Raw genomic sequence first — 18,364 nt, 5'->3', positions numbered from 1 at the left:
AGGAGGAGGAGAAGAGGGATGGCTCAGAAGGAGGAGAAAAGAGAGGTGAGATGGATGGGAGAAGGAGAGAGAGAGGGGGGGGAGGGAGGGTGCGATGCGATGCCATGAGACGAGAAACCTACCGATCTGGACACTCGGGGAACCGCACAACGCCTCGCGCCATAAGAGTGTCAGCACGAGTAGCAGCTTCATGGTCGTGTACGGGTTCCCTCACGCGACGCCACAGAACGGTACCGTGTTCCTACCGAACCCACACCTCCATCACATGGGGCGCGAGCTCATAGCGGCGGGCCAGGTTCGGAGGGAGGGGGGGAAAGAAGTGGTCTGGAGCTCTGCAGATGCCGTATCCTCTCTTCGCCTCTGAGGCGCGCGCTCCGCTGCTGCTGCTGCTGCTGCTGCTGCTGCTGCTGTTGGACGGGGAGCGCGCGCGCCGAGGACAGCCAAGGAATACCGATGAGGCACGAGAGACAACCGAGAGCAACCGACAGCTCCACATAAACTCCTTTTATGAGCCCAGATACTGACTGTAGACTATAACACCATAATACACTAATACAGATGGAGGACGAACCTTTCCTTACCATTTTTTTTTTACTGACGAATTATAATGGCATAACTGCATATCATATAATATGCCTATGAATTGTGACACCTATAGTGTTATGATGTAGGTGTCAATTTGGCCTCTATTTAGGCACAGTGATTAATAGATTACCTATATTAATAATAGAAAATATAAGCACAGACACACATACACACACAGACAATAGTAGCATGAATGCTACTATTTCTATCTGTATTTGTTCAACCAACCAAATTATCAGGGGTCCAAGCATAGTGCTGGAACCCTATTGGAATTGTTAGTATTAGTAACAAGGGTCCAAGCACATCTGTATCTGTAATTTTGAATTTTGATTCAAATTTTGTATTGTATTGTGGATGGTCTTCATAGTGGATGGCTGAGTACCCTTTCTGTTGGGATTCTTGTTCCTGTCTTTGTTGCCAATTCATTTCATATTGGAATAATTGCAATCAGTTGCTTAATTCTTACATTATATTGTAATACTATGGTGTTAACCCTTTTTTTTTCTCTTTCTTTCTTCCTCCTATGTGCATACGTTGGTGTCTGTATGTTTCCTTTGTCATTTGGTGGTCTGTATGTATGTAATTATTAGAAATTGTGAATAATTAAAAAAATGTTGTTGGTGGTCACCAAGGCAAACAAACCAATTATACCTTCAAAAGAAAAAAAAAAAAAAGGGTCTAAGCACAACGAGCTGGAACCCTATTGTTTTTGTTAGGATTATTATTATATGGGGTCCATCTGCTGGCTCCCTATTGGAATTGTTCTGTATGTTATTAGGAGACCAAACATGAAGTGGTGGAAACCTATTGTTTTCTGTTTCTTATTATGGCTCCACTAATAGAAGCTCTATCTCCTCAAGAAAATGTCCCATCATCATCAAACTTGGTCAGCAAGTAGACAACTATACTCTTTGAGCCTGTGTGCAAACATTCACCACAAGGTGGTGCTACATATTTTCACATTTAAAGGGGGCGTTGTGGATCACCTAGTCATAGAGATCTCAAAGTTGCATATTCCTCTGCTGTTGCTGAAGCTGTTACTATAACCTTTTGATCATGGTCAAATTCAATAAGTCAGCACCCATATTAATGTTTGATGTCCACTTCTGTTCTGTATGTATTCTGCCTAGTGTAATAAATACAGTGTTTATAGTAAAAATGGCACATATTATGGCATTTTTCATTATTATTATGTCAGCAAACATTAATATGGGTGCTCACTTATTGAACTGGCCAAAATAATTGGTTTAAAGCAGTATTTCTACCCATTTAAAATCTTTAAAATCATGGGGGTAGATAATGACTGAATTTTCATTTTTTGGTGAACTATTCCTTTAGGTTTTGATTATATTGACACACGTGGATAAGGGTTCACTCAATCTCTGGCCAGTCAGTTTTAAAATGTGTATATACTGTACATCTATACTGAGTTTCATGAAGATCTGTTGGCAAAAAAAAAAAAAAAAATGGCAATAAATCATTATTCATCCCATGCTGTTGAAGGCCAGAGCCCAGAGTGGTAATAACTGCCTAATTCACATGCTTCAGTATATTCTTAAAGACATGCTCCACTTGCCTAAACTGTCAAAAGGTCAAGTCTCGTGCAGCATGGTATAGGCTAGAAAACGTGTTAGATTACATGCCTATACAGTAAGTCTGGAGTGGTGAATTGAAAACTGATTGTTGTTTGATACAAGGAACCAAGTTAGATTAAATTGCTCTAACATGAAAGAAGGCCTAACATACCTGAAGAGACAAAGAAAATAATAAATCATTGTGTCAAATGATATGATCCTAGCTTATTCAGCTTTGTTGCCTATCAATTTTAAGCGGTTCAGTATTAAAATGAAAAGTACAACCCTGTACCATTTACAGAGAGGAAGATTAGGGCAGAAGAGCAGAAAGAAATTAACCTAATGAAACCGTTATTATTGATTGCAAAGGGAAAGAAATGAAGAATTGAAGCACCTGAAGCATTTATCAGAGATAAGAGCAGCAGACTGCACAGGGCACAGAGATAAGAGCAAGAACGACACAGAATAGAGAAAAAAGCCTGCCTCTAACCACTAACACTGCACTCACTGCATATTGTCAGGTCAGTCACACACCTCCCTGAAATCAGTTTTTCTAGGGTGGGATGTCTGTCAATGTAAAGATTGCATGATTGATTTGCTTTAAGCCACATCCTAACTTTGTGTTTAAAGCTAAGGTAATTAGTATTAGTACAATCTCTTAGTTCAATAGGTAGACTATTCGAATAGTGGGTGGCTCTGACCAAGAAGACTGTTTGCCCAAAATTGCTGTAATGGTATTGCACTACACAGTTGCTATTAGACCAGTGGTTCTCAACGTGGGGTCCGGTGGCCCACCAGGGGTCCTTGAAGGGGTTCCAGGGGGTCCCCAGCAAATTGATGAATTGTTAAACTTCACCATTATTTCATTTACAAGAAGTTAACACAATTAGAGAATTTAGAGGAGTGACTATTTTGATCATAGTTTCACTGTTATCTCTCTACCTACAATACAGATAATCATGGAATTCTGGAAAAAATCATATCTAGCAATACAAATATAAGATTTGGGTGCGAGAGAAAAAAATCTCACACCAAATGGGGGTCTGTGGCCCTAATCTGTACTAAATTAGGGGTCCTTGATATGAAAAAGGTTGAGAATCACTGTCTTAGACAATAACTTGATTATATTCTGTAGCATGGGCGAGCCAGGACAGGCTCACTTTAAGAGCCAGAGTCTCTGGTTTCTACCCCTTCAAACGCCTGTCGTGGCATGTGATGACAGGGTTCCCAAAAATACAAATAGGTTGAGCTCTTTGTTCATCACTGTAGGTTGCATGCTTTTTAATCTATAGATCAATTTTGCCTCAAGCTTTAGTAATTAGCTTTAGTAATACTCGAGAATCTATAATGACCCTTTTTATGTTTTCTTGAGATTTTGCCAACATAACATTTGTTGCATGGACAAACAAGCAAATAAACTACATCCCTAGAATTACAAGTTATACAGTATTTGATTTTGTATATTTTTTCTGACTGGCAAGGAAATTCTTTCATTCAAACAAGACAGTCACCAGATGCACAACGTCTACAAGGAAAGCAGCCTGGAACAAAAGCAGGCTTCTCTACAAATACATTGGATCAAACCAATTGATCCTTGATATTATTTGCCCATTTAAGTGTAAAAAGTGGCAGATGAGCAAAACATTAAGGTTGTAGCAGATCTCAAGCTATGCCATTGCTTATTGACAATGGTTTTAATAGTGGGTTAGGGTAGGGTTAGTGGTGAAAGGGTTATATTTACATAAATACTTCACTGACTCAGGATTCAGGATTATGCTCTCTATGTGTTTTACGCAGTAGAGACTCTCTTGGGATGTTGGCCACTTTTTCCTGTGCATTCCTAAACCAGTCTAAGCTAGTGTCTGACTGTTTTTGAAAATCCTTGTCCCTACAATAAATTCTTTTAAGCCTCCATACTTTTATGATAGAGGTGTACATCCAAAAAAAATGAATGCTGCTCAGACTTTTCTCCATACTGAATTGTATTAAAACACGCCTTTCCAAACAAGGAAACGCTCATCAACAAAATGTGTGTAAAATTGAGTATACTACCTATAGGGGCTGTCATTTCAAATAAAAATGTTCTTGAATTTATTCATAAATAATATGGCATAATTGTTGGATAGGGCCTGGCCCATAGCTGTTCCTGACTTTTGGAGCCACCCTGTGTCATTTTGAAAGCACAAAATCTGTAAACTCCAACAAATTTTCAGTAGGAAGGCAGCATCTCCATGAGTTAAAGATAAAGGCTTGATGTAATGATCCACACATTTTGACATGTTCTCTGTCAGACATCCAACATTCAACATTATGGGCCTCATGGGCCTTGTTTTGTTTTGTTGTACTATTGTGTTCTGTATATTATATGTACAGGAAACATTTTTGTACTTTTTGATTTTGTACTTTTTGTTTTTGTACTTCTGTTGTTTTTTTTATCTTGTACCCCTGACTGCAAGTCAAGTTTCCCATCTGGCATAATAAAGTGACTGAACTTCAATTAAGACTGAATTATTCAGTTTATTGCATAAAGCAATCTGATTACCTGCACCTGTGTGAAGGCTTTAAAAGGAGTGGATATAAAATTTTTGATACACTAATGAAAGCCATGGGCTAAAACGTCGGTGTCCTTGTCTGTTTTCTGCACCTCAGTAACCACCCCTTGAACACATTTTGTGTCCTTTTTTGTCCTTAATGTGTGCGAGCTTCCTTATTTGATTAACTTTTTGTAATGATACCTTGGACAACTTTTTTGCTGGGAGTCACTGTTTTTGCACCTATTCTATCATGAGGAGATACACAGAAGGTCTCCCTATACCAGAGTGTGGCTGTGGGTGGAGGTTCTTTAACCCAATTAAGTAAGATGCATTTTTGGCCAAAGAGTAGCAACTTATACTGCAGGGAAGAGAGTGCAAGTTCTTTAGAGGATAAGACAAGAATAAAAAGTCCTGAATCTTTCATTATCTTAACCTTAAAGATACTGCTCAGTTTGCGACCAGTGAGGCTCCAGAAACTCGAGCTCAACCTACATTCCCAAAATAGTGGGAATGAGTCCCAAGATCAGAGTGACACTTTGCACACAGGGCAGAAATTGTGAAATCCATTTTGTTCAGGATCACCAGAGTAATGTGGAGTCTGTGAAGTATTTCATATTGGATCTCGTCTAACCTGTTGCATGTGAAGGCTGCCCAGACCAGGTCTACTGCTTCCTGCCAGTCATTTTCAATATATTCATTGTCCCTTTACCATTTATGTGAGATGTTAGTTATATGATACATACCGAGGGGGTACAGCAACAGATAAATGGAAGAGATAAAGTGTGTCACTCCTGGCCGACAGTATCCATGACAATACACTGTCCCCTGTTCTGAAGTAAACGCACAGATGTAACCCGTAGTAACTCTTTACTAAAGGATACAAATTTTAAAGATAAAATTCAGCAAGCTATGGGACAATATTTTCAGAGTAATGACAATGGAAAGGCTACACCCATTACATTGTGGGAAGCTGCTAAAGCCTCAATACGTGGGGGAATAATAGCAAATGCCGCTTTGAAAAAGAAAAAGTCACAAAAGCAAAAAAATTGAAATAGAAAAACAAGTAGGAAGACTGCAAAACATACATGAAAAAAACAGGAGATAAAAATATTTCACAAGACAAACGTATTACGATAGCAGTCCAAAAGCATTAAAGCATTAAAGTTCTTGGCATTTAAGTTAAAAAAACAGAAGGAGAGAACAATAATTTCTAAAATTAAGGATGAAAACTCTAACTCTAAGTACCAAACTGAAAAATCTCAAATAGCAACACGTTTTCTGAAATATTACCAAAATCTCTATAAAGGAACAGATAGGAATGGCTCATTTATTTTCTAAACCCAAGCAGAATGGTGACAGTGGGTTTTTGTGTTTAAAAACCCTGAAACTATCATGAAGCCTTTTGTAAGCATGATAAATAATCTGCTAGTTATTACATAGTAAACATGAAAACGGTCCAATTTGACCAAAACATCACAGAAAAGTTGAAGGCACGGCTGATATTCAGGAAACATTTTATTTAAAGAAATAAAGCTCTTAAGTTAAGAAGTATATAAAAAAAGAAGAATCATCATATGACATGTTAAGGTGGGAGTATATTCACTGAGAATGTTCAGCAGCATCAGCAAATCAGGCTTATTGTGCATATGTTGGTCAAAATAAGTCATCTGTCAAAATACACAAAACAGCCATCCAACTGGTGATATGGTGATATGCCACAGCCAAGCACTATATGGAGGCAAATCATGGCTCCTCATCCTGTGAGGTTTCTCAGTTGGTCAGAGAGAGATGTTTGGGATACAACGATACAATACAATAATACAATACAATGTGTGTGTGTGTCTGTCTATGTCCTCTTGCGCCTGAAGAGGCCACAGAGCCAAGAGACCCACTTTTTCTTTTTCTTCTTCTCTTTTAGCTCTGTTGTCACTGCAGCAACCTGTCGGGTAAAACAAAATGTCAGATCTTATTTGTACCTGGACGGTTGGTCTGTTCTTCTCTGAGGTGAAATGATATGCAAAGCTAAAACTGATGTTTCCTTTTGCATTGTTTCTGAGCATCATGTTCATACCATAGCAGTAGGAAATGGCCTGTGTTTCAGGAAAGTTACAGTTTACACAGTACCATGGTTAAGGAGTTTTAGCTTTGCAGTAAAACTGACAATCCACATGTCAATTTGTGATTGCTATAGATTTAATGAGGGAAATCAATAAGGGATAATGGCTTTTACCTGGATTCACCTCATCAGCGTACTTCATGAAAAGAGCAAGTGTGTCCCTAATATTTTGTCCATTCAGTGTATGCCTTAGGTTTAACACTACCCATGTGCTGCAGACTGTGACTTTGAAAACACGTTGCTTTGAATGGCAGCTCACCTTGAGCTCTGTGCTCCAGAACTCCTCCCTGCTCTCCTTGCGCTGCCTCTGCAGACGCAGCTCCAGCAGGGTCTGGCCTCTCTCTGTCTCCCCCTCCTCTCCCCGGACTGGGATGTTGACACTGAACGGGGTTTCATCTCCGCTCTCGGTGCCTTCAGCAAAGCTCACAGAGGGCTCGAGGTGGTCGAGGATCTCTGTGGCTATGAGGCTGCAGGCCAGCAAGGCCATCTGAGGATCCTCCATCAGCCCTTGTCTGCTCAGCCAGACGTTAGGAAGGGCCTGATTCAGAGAGGTTTTGAGGGGCCGGGACAGATCCAGGCTCAGTTTGGTCTGGGAGAGGAGAAAGTGGGTGAGTTTATACACTGAATTTATACACTAAATGTACAAAACACTGGGGACATCTTCCTGATATAACCCCAAATGAAATCAAAACAAACCTCCTGCTCGGGGTCGGTGAGGCGTTCCAGGTTTTGGAGGAAGACTCTGTTGTGTTGGTACTTGGCCGCATCCTTCTGCAGCAGGGAGTGGATGTGCTGCACCATCTCCTTCTCAAAGGTGCGGTTCTGCAGGTGCTGCGACCGGTAAAGAGTCTTATCTCTGCCTCGGAAAAGTTCCACCAGGATGCATTTGATGGTAGACTCCTGCACCACAGCTCTTTCCTGTGTTAGAGGAGAAGATTTTGGTTGGCTCACCTGAACCCAGAGCAGATGGAGCTTAGGTAGTTAGGGGTTAGTAATCTTTGACCTGGACTAATATAAATTTGCTGGTACTGTTGGCATGTGAGGAGCCAGTAGAAACAGGCCTGTAATTTAAGGGTTCAAGTTTGGGGTCCCAACCTATAGTTTCATAAACACTTTCTTACACACTGTTTTATTTAGCTGAAGTAAACATACTGTAGTCAGAAGAGGTTGGACAGCAGCAGAGTCACCAGCCCATGGTTGGGGAGGAGAAGACTGGAGAGATCTGAAGCCATACACAAACCCCTGGTCTCCTCTCCCTCCTGCAGTTCCTTGGACACTGAGCAAAGACCGACCGTCTAACCCGTCAGTGACAGGCTTGGTCTCCGCAAACATTTCTGTCTCTGGGAACTGCTTCATGAAGGCAGCCAGGCTGCAGTCGAGGGCCAGAGGGTTCTTGGCTAGCGAGCTGGTCGGCGTCTTCACCTCCTCGTAGTCGTCACCGACAAAGAAAGTGCCGTCCACCCACACCACATCCCTGTTGGACGAGCGGGGCTCGGCGACTCTGCTCCGGTATTCCAGGACGTCCCGGTCAGTGATCCTGCGCAGAGCCTTCTGAAAGACCTTGGTGCGCCGGATCCAAGTTCCATACTGCTGGAACATTTTCTCCCGCAGAGATTCAGGGAGAAGCTGAGAGAACAGCCTGGTCTCCATCTCGTCTCGCTCCCTGGGTGCTAAGAGCAGAAAAGAAGGATCGGTCAAGCGGTGTCATAACACTGGGAGCAGAGAACAAGGAGGGGTGAAGCGGGGTCATAGTGGAGAGTATTTCTAAAGACCTCCATTCCTCCCCGCAACATGAATCTGGTTGCGTCGAGAACACCTATTGCATGAAGTGCAAGGTCTTGTGGGATGTATAGCAATAAATGACCATAGCTTCTTCCATTTGATTACCTTGGTTCGAAGCACCTGACAGGTCGGCCTGCCCGCCTGGCTGGTACATAGTCAGGACGGCCTCGATGATGACATGTGGGATGGAGCAGAGGAGAGCAGGGTCTCTCATCGCCAGCAGTTTCTTCACCTACAGCAACAGACCAGGCATTTTTGTGAGAGGCAGTCCAGAAAGATTTGGACCAAGGACAATTTTAGTGAGTATTTTGTCAAGATAGGGCGTTATGGGTTCAACTCCCACTGGGACAATCCATTCTCACAGTATTGCATGAAAAACATATCCTGATATCACTGATATCCAGTTGTACCTGAATAGATGATCCAAAGCTCTTCATGAGGCGGCTCTAGAGCAACACGGCGGCTCTCCTGGTGTTACACAGTGGAGGAGGGAGACTCGTATCCACGGCAACGCCCGGAACTCTCCGCAGGGTCTCCAGAGTCACAGCACTCATCTGGACAAGGAGAGGAGAGGTGATCACAATGAAGAACAGAAGAGAAGAGAAGAGAATAGAAGAGAAGAACAGAGTTAGATGGTAGTAGTTATAGTAAGGGTAGTAGTAGTAGCAGTAGCAGTAGCAGTATTAGTAGTAGTAGTAATAATAGTAGTATTAGTAGTACACCTACATGGAGGCACAAGGCCAGCAGTTGTTGCTGATCCAGCCGTCTGACACCAAAGCCGTTCAGTGGGTGGAGCTTCAGCATCAGCTGGATGAGCAGATCCTCCACTAGCTCACTGCTGACAGTGAGTGTAGCAGGGAGAGGGAGGCAGTCTGCTGCCGACACCACCCTCTGTCCAATCAGCTGGTAAGTGTTTGCATTTACTGTGTGTATTCACTTCATCAGCTTTTATGTTAGAACTAACTGACTTCAAAATCTTTCCAACTTTTCTCCTCAGCTTGCATTTCTCTGATTTCTTTTCCTAGCTTTCCTCCCTCTTCTCTGTCTTAGATCATCATTCGAAGATCACAGGAATAGTTTGATAGCCATTGTCAGGACACCATGGCTCTGACCTTTGAACTCTCACTATTGGTTGCTTGTTGGTGATGTAGGAATTTAAGCTTATGTTACTGTTGCAAACACTTTAAGTCTTGAAAATGTCTAAAAATGTAAATGTTACCTACTGTTTTTTTTTTTTTATATATAAACTTTACTGAAATTATACGTGACTGCAAACAGTGCTTCCACTGCAAAACTGTCACTCTGAAAACAATTCTGAATCATTTTTGTTGTCATACTTGACAGTTTTATGTTATTCATGTCATGCATTTTAAAATGTGTCAGCTGAACAAAATTAAAATAGAATACAATAAAAACATAAACGAATCTAGACAGGATTGAGTTTAATTGAAAGTGAGTTTAACTCGTCTCACTCACCAGTCTGTCCTGGTTAAGTGACAGCTGATCTGGGACCAGCTGGGCTATGTTCAGAGCCACCAGGTGAGCAACATATTGCTGGAGGATGGGTGAAGAGACCAACAGAGCTTTCTCCAGCACGGCTCTGGGCCCTAAAACCTCCTCCAAGCTGCCCAGGACGCACTTGGCCACCTGCAAATATACACCTTAGATATAATATGATGGCAACATATAGGCCTACTGTTGATCTCACACTGCAATGCATTTTATTTTTGTGTTAACAAGTCATTCAGTGTATTTTGACATAATATTTTCAACACATTAAAGGGGATTCCTCCTGCTCTTGCAGCATTTGAACATGCCGGCAGTACAGTAGTCACCTGGTAGTGCGCAGTGGGCTGGAGGAGACAGTTGGCCTCCTGCTTCTCCTCCGTCACCTGGACCCAGGGGAAGGAGGGAGAGAGGAGGCGCTGTGTGTTCAGAAGGCCATGGGCCTGCAGACAATCCCCAGACTCAGTGGCACAAGGGCTGATCTGGAGAGCACAGAAGACCAACATGAGACAACCTGAGTTTCAACCATGAAGATTTAATGAAGGCGAAGCATGCATTTACTGTATAACTCACCAAGGGAGGGAGCAAAAACATAAGGTGAGATTTGATCAACTATACATGTAATATAAGTCAATAAGTTTAATAGTTGGAGCATAACGTAATAAAATAATTCTGCAGAAGCCTGAACTACTGGAGCATCTTGTGATTATCTTTGGATTCAAAGCTTCTCATTTCATATCACATTGAACACACATCCATGATAATGTACCTGAACTGTCAGCTGGGAGATGACTTGTTTGAGGGAGTAGCTGTGGACCAGCGCCGTCCAGTTCTGGATCCTGGTGTGGGTCTGGGCCTCAGCTCTCTCCACCTCAGAGGGACCGGAGTCCATGATCTCGACAAGGCAACCTGAACACCAGGGAAAATAACATACAGCATGGTATGATACAGCATTTATTCAAGTTATTCATTTATAGTATGCTTATAGGATGCTTTTGGGATCCTGATCCCAATACATTGCTACACAGAGAATTATCCCATTTCACCTGTTTTTCCCTCTTACAACATCAAATTTGTGTTACATGAGGGAAAAGTGTCAAATTTGAGCTTTGCAGTGTAAGTCTAGCCATAGTGTTTCATTTGGTGACAATATAACTAACTGTAACATGTAACATTTCACTGACACTTAGGATGCTACAGGTTAAGCAGTGAAATTAGATAAGTGAGTGAAAAAAACCATACCTTTGCAGGGTCTTGGAGAAGGTGGTTACTGATAAGTAAGTGGTGAATGCACGCTCAAAGCAACAGCAGACAACAAGGTGAAAACACAGCCAATAGCAGTCTTGAAGACGTGGTGTGTACGCAGAGGGAATCCATGTAAACTGACACACAAGGCGCATCTTGGACCTGAAACTCTGATTCCATAGATTCTGAACTGTACAGCTCTCCATTGTGCCCTGTGACATCACAGTTCAATGTTGAAGAGATGCTGCTAAAATGGAAATGCTCTATTTTTATTGCTCAGTGTATTTATTTTATTGTATTTTATTTTATTTTATTTCTGGGCCAGTCCATGCTGGCATCTTGGAGGAACAGGGAAAACAATAGGTGGGGTCAGTGGAGGCAGAGGATTTGCCTTGATGCTGCTCCATTAAAAACAAAGACACAGACACAGATGACAATTAAGTACATGAGATAAGTCATAATACCATACATATAAAAACACATGTGCCAAATCCACACCTACACATTATCCTTACACTATGCAATATAAGAACTACTGAGTAAAATAAGAGTGCCCACCCTTTAATAAAGTGACCTAATGCTAGTGCTGTAGTACTCGAGATCGGTCTTGGTCTCGAGACCGGTCTTAAGACTACATTGTGATGGTCTCGGTCTCGTCTCGGACTCGACTGCATTTTTACTCGGTCTTGACTCGGTCTCGGACAAAGAGGACTCGGAATTTTATTTCAGGACCAGTCGAGACCACAAGTGCAGTAACATCATTACCTGCCGGTGCATTGTCTGATTTATTTATTTTTTATGATTGGATATAAAACTTTCCCTTCAAATTGCAACCGATAACTTGGCTTATTTTAAGTTTGAAAGTTTATTAACCATTAAACGCTGCCACCCTCACCCCCCTCTGAGCTGTGCCAAGAAAGAGAACGCAGGATACAGGAGGAGAGAGCACCATGTGTGGCTGAGGAGGAGAGAATGAGATAATACAATTTGCCTACAGAAATCACAGAGAGTTTTGCAAAACAGTTCTAAGAACAAGCACCGATTCCATACAGGCGCATGGCGCGTTAAATTCAACGCGGTGCATTAAAGCATTGCGACACAGTTATCGGTTAAATTATAATTTCACTAATGTTAGACTTAAATTCCACAAGGTAATAACGTTACCGTTAAAGTCTGTAGTGCAGCAGAAGACGTGTTATCAGGTTACTGTTTATACCGTTACTAACACAGGAGAGTAAATTGTGGAATTTTAAGTTTCACTTTCGTCTGCACAGCGGGGCTCTGGCAGATTGAGTAGGGGAGAGCGGGGCAAGTTGGCACATTGGTCAAAGTCAAAACACTATAACATAAAAACAATTTGTAGCCTATACATGACAGTAAGTTTATGTTTCTTCTCATTTCAGGAATCAAAATAATTATACATTGTGACATAAAAGCAAGGGTCAGCTATAACCTGATAATAATTTTGAATGTTTTAGTGAAGCTATCTGCTCAGGGTGTTTTAACACTTCTGTTTCATTCTGCCCACTGTCTTGAGCCTTTCCAAAGGTCAGTGAAATCGAATTGCAGTGGTTCAAAGGATTGCCTTCTGTCACTGAGTACATACTGTACATCCATTTGTATTTTTACTTAAATTCCTAAATAATGCTTTCTTTCTTTTTGAATTTTAGCAGAGAAATGGTGTAAATGTTGAGCCATCACTCTGATTACATGGTCTTGACTCGGTCTCGCCCCCCTTCGGTCTTGGTCTTGACTCGGTCTCACCCCCTTTCGGTCTTGGTCTTGACTCGGTCTCGCCCCCTCAAAGTCTTGGTCTTGACTCGGACTTGATACGCTCTGGTCTTGGTCTTGACTCGGTCTCGGTTTAGGTGGTCTCGACTACAACACTACCTAATGCCTTACAAAGGCCCTTCATTTACCTGACTTCTACTGCTTCCATTAAAAATCACCTAGCCTGCACATTCAGGTGACAGACAGTCTCTGTGTAGGAGCCATATGGAGGCGTGAGGTTGGACAGCTAATGCTCTGGTACCTCTTCCTAGAAGGAAGGGGTTTGAAGAAAGAAGTGGCAGGGTGTGAAGGGTTGGTGGACAGTTTCTCCCTGTGAATACAGGTGGCATATGGAGCTCACAGCCAGTGATCTTAGATGATGTGCTTGTAACTCTCTCCAGCTGTTTCCTTTCTTGAGCTGTTGTATTGGCATACCATGTCTCAGTGACAGTCCTGTAGAAGTGAACCATAGCTTCCAGGGTCACAGCAAATTTACTGAGCTGACGCAGGAGGAAAAGTGTGTGATGGGCCTTGCTGATTATAAGGCTGGTGTTGGCCTCCTGCTTCAGTGTATGGGAGATGGCAGTCCCAAGAGACTTCATGCTTTTAGGATTATATGCGTGCACAAGAGAGAATGAAGAGGAACAAACTATCTTTTATTACTATTTATTAAGTATTTATTTCTGCTCAAAACCATCTGGAAGAGATTTATATAGATTTCCGGGATAGTTATCTCCCCAAACTTTCCTTTTTTATTTTTAATATTTATTTATTTTTTCACCTCTCCTCTCTTCCACTTCCCTTAGCTCCTTTGTAAATAGGCCAACATATATATATAAATTCTTAAACAAGGCAAGTTCAATTATGAGAGCATGCCAGGATTTGGTGGGAAAATGTTTTGTTTTGCTAATTCTGTAATATTTAGGGGCTTGACAGTTGTGTTCGACCGGCATTACGGCTCCTCAAGGTGCAAGCTTACCTTTTTTTTCAGCTCTGTGCATGGCCTCCTTTCATCCCAGGAAATAAATACAAATATAGCAAGATAAAACACAACGTATGAATCACAACACAGGCTATATATGGTTAATATGCTCTTTTGACAGCAAACTGTAAAAAGTAAAATCGAAACAAACTGTTCTCACATTGTTCTCTGTAGGTACAGAGTAAGTTATATATATGCGGTGGTAGTTATATGTACTTAAAGGGTAACTACAGGGTGTGCGGGCTGTAATCTAAAGCACAGTTAGTCCTCCCCTAGTTACATTTAGTTACAGGGTAACTACAGAATATGCCGGCTGTAATCTTAAGTGTACATTGTACGCCTTGTATCATATTAAAAACCAAATCTTACATCCTTAACTTAAAACCTTTATTTAACATACTTCTTATTTCAAAATACATTATAAACCTTCGAGGAACAAATAGCATTGAATTCTTTATTTCTTTGTTTTTCTTGCATTGCTTCCTCATTTTGTTCTTCTTTTTCATCTTCCTTTCCACTTCTGATGAAGATGACATGGTTGAGGTCGAGAGGAGGGGAAAGAAGCTGGTGCACCTTGGCCATATGTCGACCCTATAGAGAAAAACTGTTAGTGTCAGTCTCTTGACCATCATTTATAGTCTGAGATGTCTGGATCTCTGACAGCTGTGATGTCTCCCACTTGGTGAGAACCATAAGAATCAAACTGTTGGCCACACAGGTTCAAAGCCATCATCGCTGGCATTCTAGATGTGAATAAATACAATATTATTGAGCTATGTAAGGCTATACAAGAAATACTGTATAGCTAACTAAAATCAGCGTCTTGTTTCTAGTTTGTCAACAAACCATTACAAATATGTGGCACAATAATAATGGAAAAGTTGGGGTTAATTTCCAATTATCTGGTGGGACAAGCTTGCAACAACAGTAGTCATCTAGCAATAAGGCATGAAGTCAGAAGCATGGACGATTTTCCCTTTTATTTTATTTTACTGACAAAGTCTAAATGCAGCATAGGACATGTTTGATATGTTGCTAATTGGCAGCAAAGTAATCACAAGTTAATATAAGTTCCAATAAGGATGTGTTGAAAGTTTAGCCAGTGCAGTAACAACACTACAGTAGCAGATTAGCTTAGTGTCGGTTGCTATGTGAATAAAATCACCTGAACGTGTTTCAGCTTCTGTAAGACACAAACCCACAAGCGTTATACTGTATTACATTGAATGTAATGACATAGTGTTGTAAATTCTATTAGAGCAGTCATTAGTGTTATCTCGTAAAAACTGCAGGGAAACACTTTGCTCTTTCAGCTGGGCGCACAGCGTTAGCGAGGACGTGAACGTTCAGTAGCTAACAAATGATTATCAAGCTAACACTCCAACACCTTTCATTTGTTCAGTTAACGCTACATTTGACATGAGCCACAAACCAGACAGCTCTGTGCCAATAAATATATTCTGATTATTACTAACCATATGTTTGCTGTAAAGTAGGTTAGCAGGGAACAGATCGGGTATGTTCCTTCACACTTCAACACTCCATCGCCCCCTGCTGTGACCTTATATGAATGAAGCGTACCCATTCAGCTTTGATGAACTTTGATGACGCTGATGTGAAAGGTTATAGGTCACAACTGTAATGTAAAAATAACATAGTACTACATCCATGAGTCCTCTTCCATTATTATTGTTTTTATGGCATTGCTTTTGTTTTTCTTATCCAAATCTTTGTCACTTATTTGATTTATAGTTTTCAAGCCAATGAGCGGCAACATGTATTTAATCCGACCCAGAGGTGAAAATCAGATATTCAAGGTATGGTTTGGTTTTGTGATTATTAACTACTGCTGTTTCCAGTCTAATGCAGAAAACAAACCTCCCACGTGGGAAAATCAAATAATCAAGTTGTGTTTTGTATTTTTAATATAAACAAGACAAGTAGAATTTGAGTCGTGTTTTTGTTTCTGCGTCTTGTTAAAAAACGAGAAAACAAAAACCAAGTCGTTTTCTCGTTTTTGCCACTTTTGATTTAATGCAACTGTTAAAACGTACACGGACCCTCTGTTCCATACATTCATATATGGAACAGACATCACATATATATATATATATATATTCATTCTCCCACCACACTCTCATAGTATTGTTTATTGTAAACAATAGGGTTACCTGCTTGAGGTAAGTATGAAAACACACTACAGATGTTAAGTATGACAATTGCTTAGCACTACAAGGCCCCCTTTGTCAGCAGTTGCAAAAATGTAATTTTCTGTTTTGGTCTCTTGCTATGCCAAATTAATTTAGAAAATGCTTTCTCTAGCTCTCTGTTTACTTTTTTGGCAGTCAATGAAAGGAGCATTTGCAGGGATACAAGAGCTGGGGGAGGACATTCATCTTTATAGGACTAATTCACACGATAAGAGATAAAAGGTTGTGCCAACGTTTTAGGTCTTTTTTAACTGCTACTACAATGGGAGTAAAATTTAATTTCCAAAGACCCTTTAACTTTAATCCCCAGATATGTGAAGCCAGACCATTTTAATGGAAAGTTTTCTGAAACCTTAAAGTTATTGAATCTGCCCAAGGGCATAGCTTCACATTTACTATAACTGATTTTGTAGCCTGATATGGAGTCAGATTCATTAACAAGCAAATAGTACATGTTGTCCCCCACCAGTGATGTAGTTCCACCCTTGGGTCAGTCAGTGATTGCTGAGTGTACTTGAAATATGAGTGAAATTGTATAATATAATAATATTTCTGTTGCCTACTCTCATCAGAATTAGGCTTACAAGTTATATCTTGAAATGTAGTAACTGTAATTGTCCTGTTTTTACTCAATACAGTACAAAATATAAGAACTACAATACGCAATAAATACAATCTGTACATTACACAATGTACACTACAATGCAATTTCTAATACAATATACAATATACAATATACAATATAACATACAACACCAGGAGCGTGAGTGTTATGAATAATATACATGCTAAATGATAAGTGATATATGGTATTCCACAGTAGGTAAGTGGTAATATGATATAAGTAGTCAACACTGACGGCACAGTGGTAGTGCAGTGATGATGCAATAACAGTACAACAGTCCAACAACTGGACAATAACTACAGTGTCTTGTGGTTAGAGGTTTGCCCAAAAATTCTCCATTGACTCTCACTTCAACACATCAGCCCAGTCTGATGTCTCCAAGTGTGTAGCGTGTGTAGACTATTATGTTACCTATGATAACTTTAACTGTATTGCTTTACCACTGAGTCCCCATTCATTGTCCCCCACATTGTATGATAACTTTAACTGTATGACCTGCTTTACCACTGAGTCCCCATTCATTGTCAATGCCGCCCCCCTAGCGGCACAAAGTCAACATTACAGTGTGACTAACTAACGAACGAATGAACTAATGGTCCATAGTCCCCCCTTTGGTGGGGGACAATGACAGATAGAATAGTGGGAACAGATATCTCAGGGGATGTCAGAAACAATAAGATGTCTGCATATAAGACAATTTTATGTACTGTATCCCTAATTGTTACACCCCTTATATCTTCGTGGAGCCTGATAGCTAGTAGCTTGTGGCTCTTATTTTCAACCTGGGAATATTTTCCTAGACGGATTTTCCTAGTTTTTGTCATTATGACGATTGCGTTCAAAATGTCATCATTTGCTTCACTGTAGAGCGTGACGTAACTTCAGTTAGCTGTGAGTGGTACGGTCCCACACACACCCACAGGACAAACACACTTTCCAACAGTTTAACCCAAAAAGCGACAATGAAAATATGGCGTATGCTGTGGCGTAAGAAGGCAAGAAAAAGAAGAAACATGGAAGTTAAAGTGTATGATTTACACAACAGGGAGCTATTGGCCAATAGTCAGAGAGAGAAAAGGAGATAGATAGATGGATGGATGGATAGACAGATAGATAGATAGACTTTCATGCCAATAAAGCCTATAGAATTGATAGACGAGCCAGGAAATTAAAGACATTTTTTTTTTGGAACAAGCAACTTTAATGAATCTGGTTTCAGCAAAAACCAGCATCAGTTTAGTTTCTCAGCATATCAGCAATATACACATAAACGATATAAGGAGAAATATAATCTGATCAGTAGAAGCAGGATTGGGTTCGATTCCCCTTCAATTCAGGAAGTAGATTTTCTTCAAACTTCCAACTTTTGGCAAGAGAATGAGAGGTCAATTTAATTCAAATTCAAAAGATTCAAAACATAAACAGAGATTTTCTC

The sequence above is a fragment of the Centroberyx affinis genome, unplaced genomic scaffold (assembly GCF_046629955.1).
Source record: "Centroberyx affinis isolate AG114_WGS23_722 - 3 ecotype Tasmania unplaced genomic scaffold, CSIRO-AGI_Caff_v1 ptg005254l_1, whole genome shotgun sequence".
Lineage (NCBI taxonomy): Eukaryota > Metazoa > Chordata > Actinopteri > Beryciformes > Berycidae > Centroberyx > Centroberyx affinis.
This window is presented reverse-complemented; position numbering follows the sequence as displayed.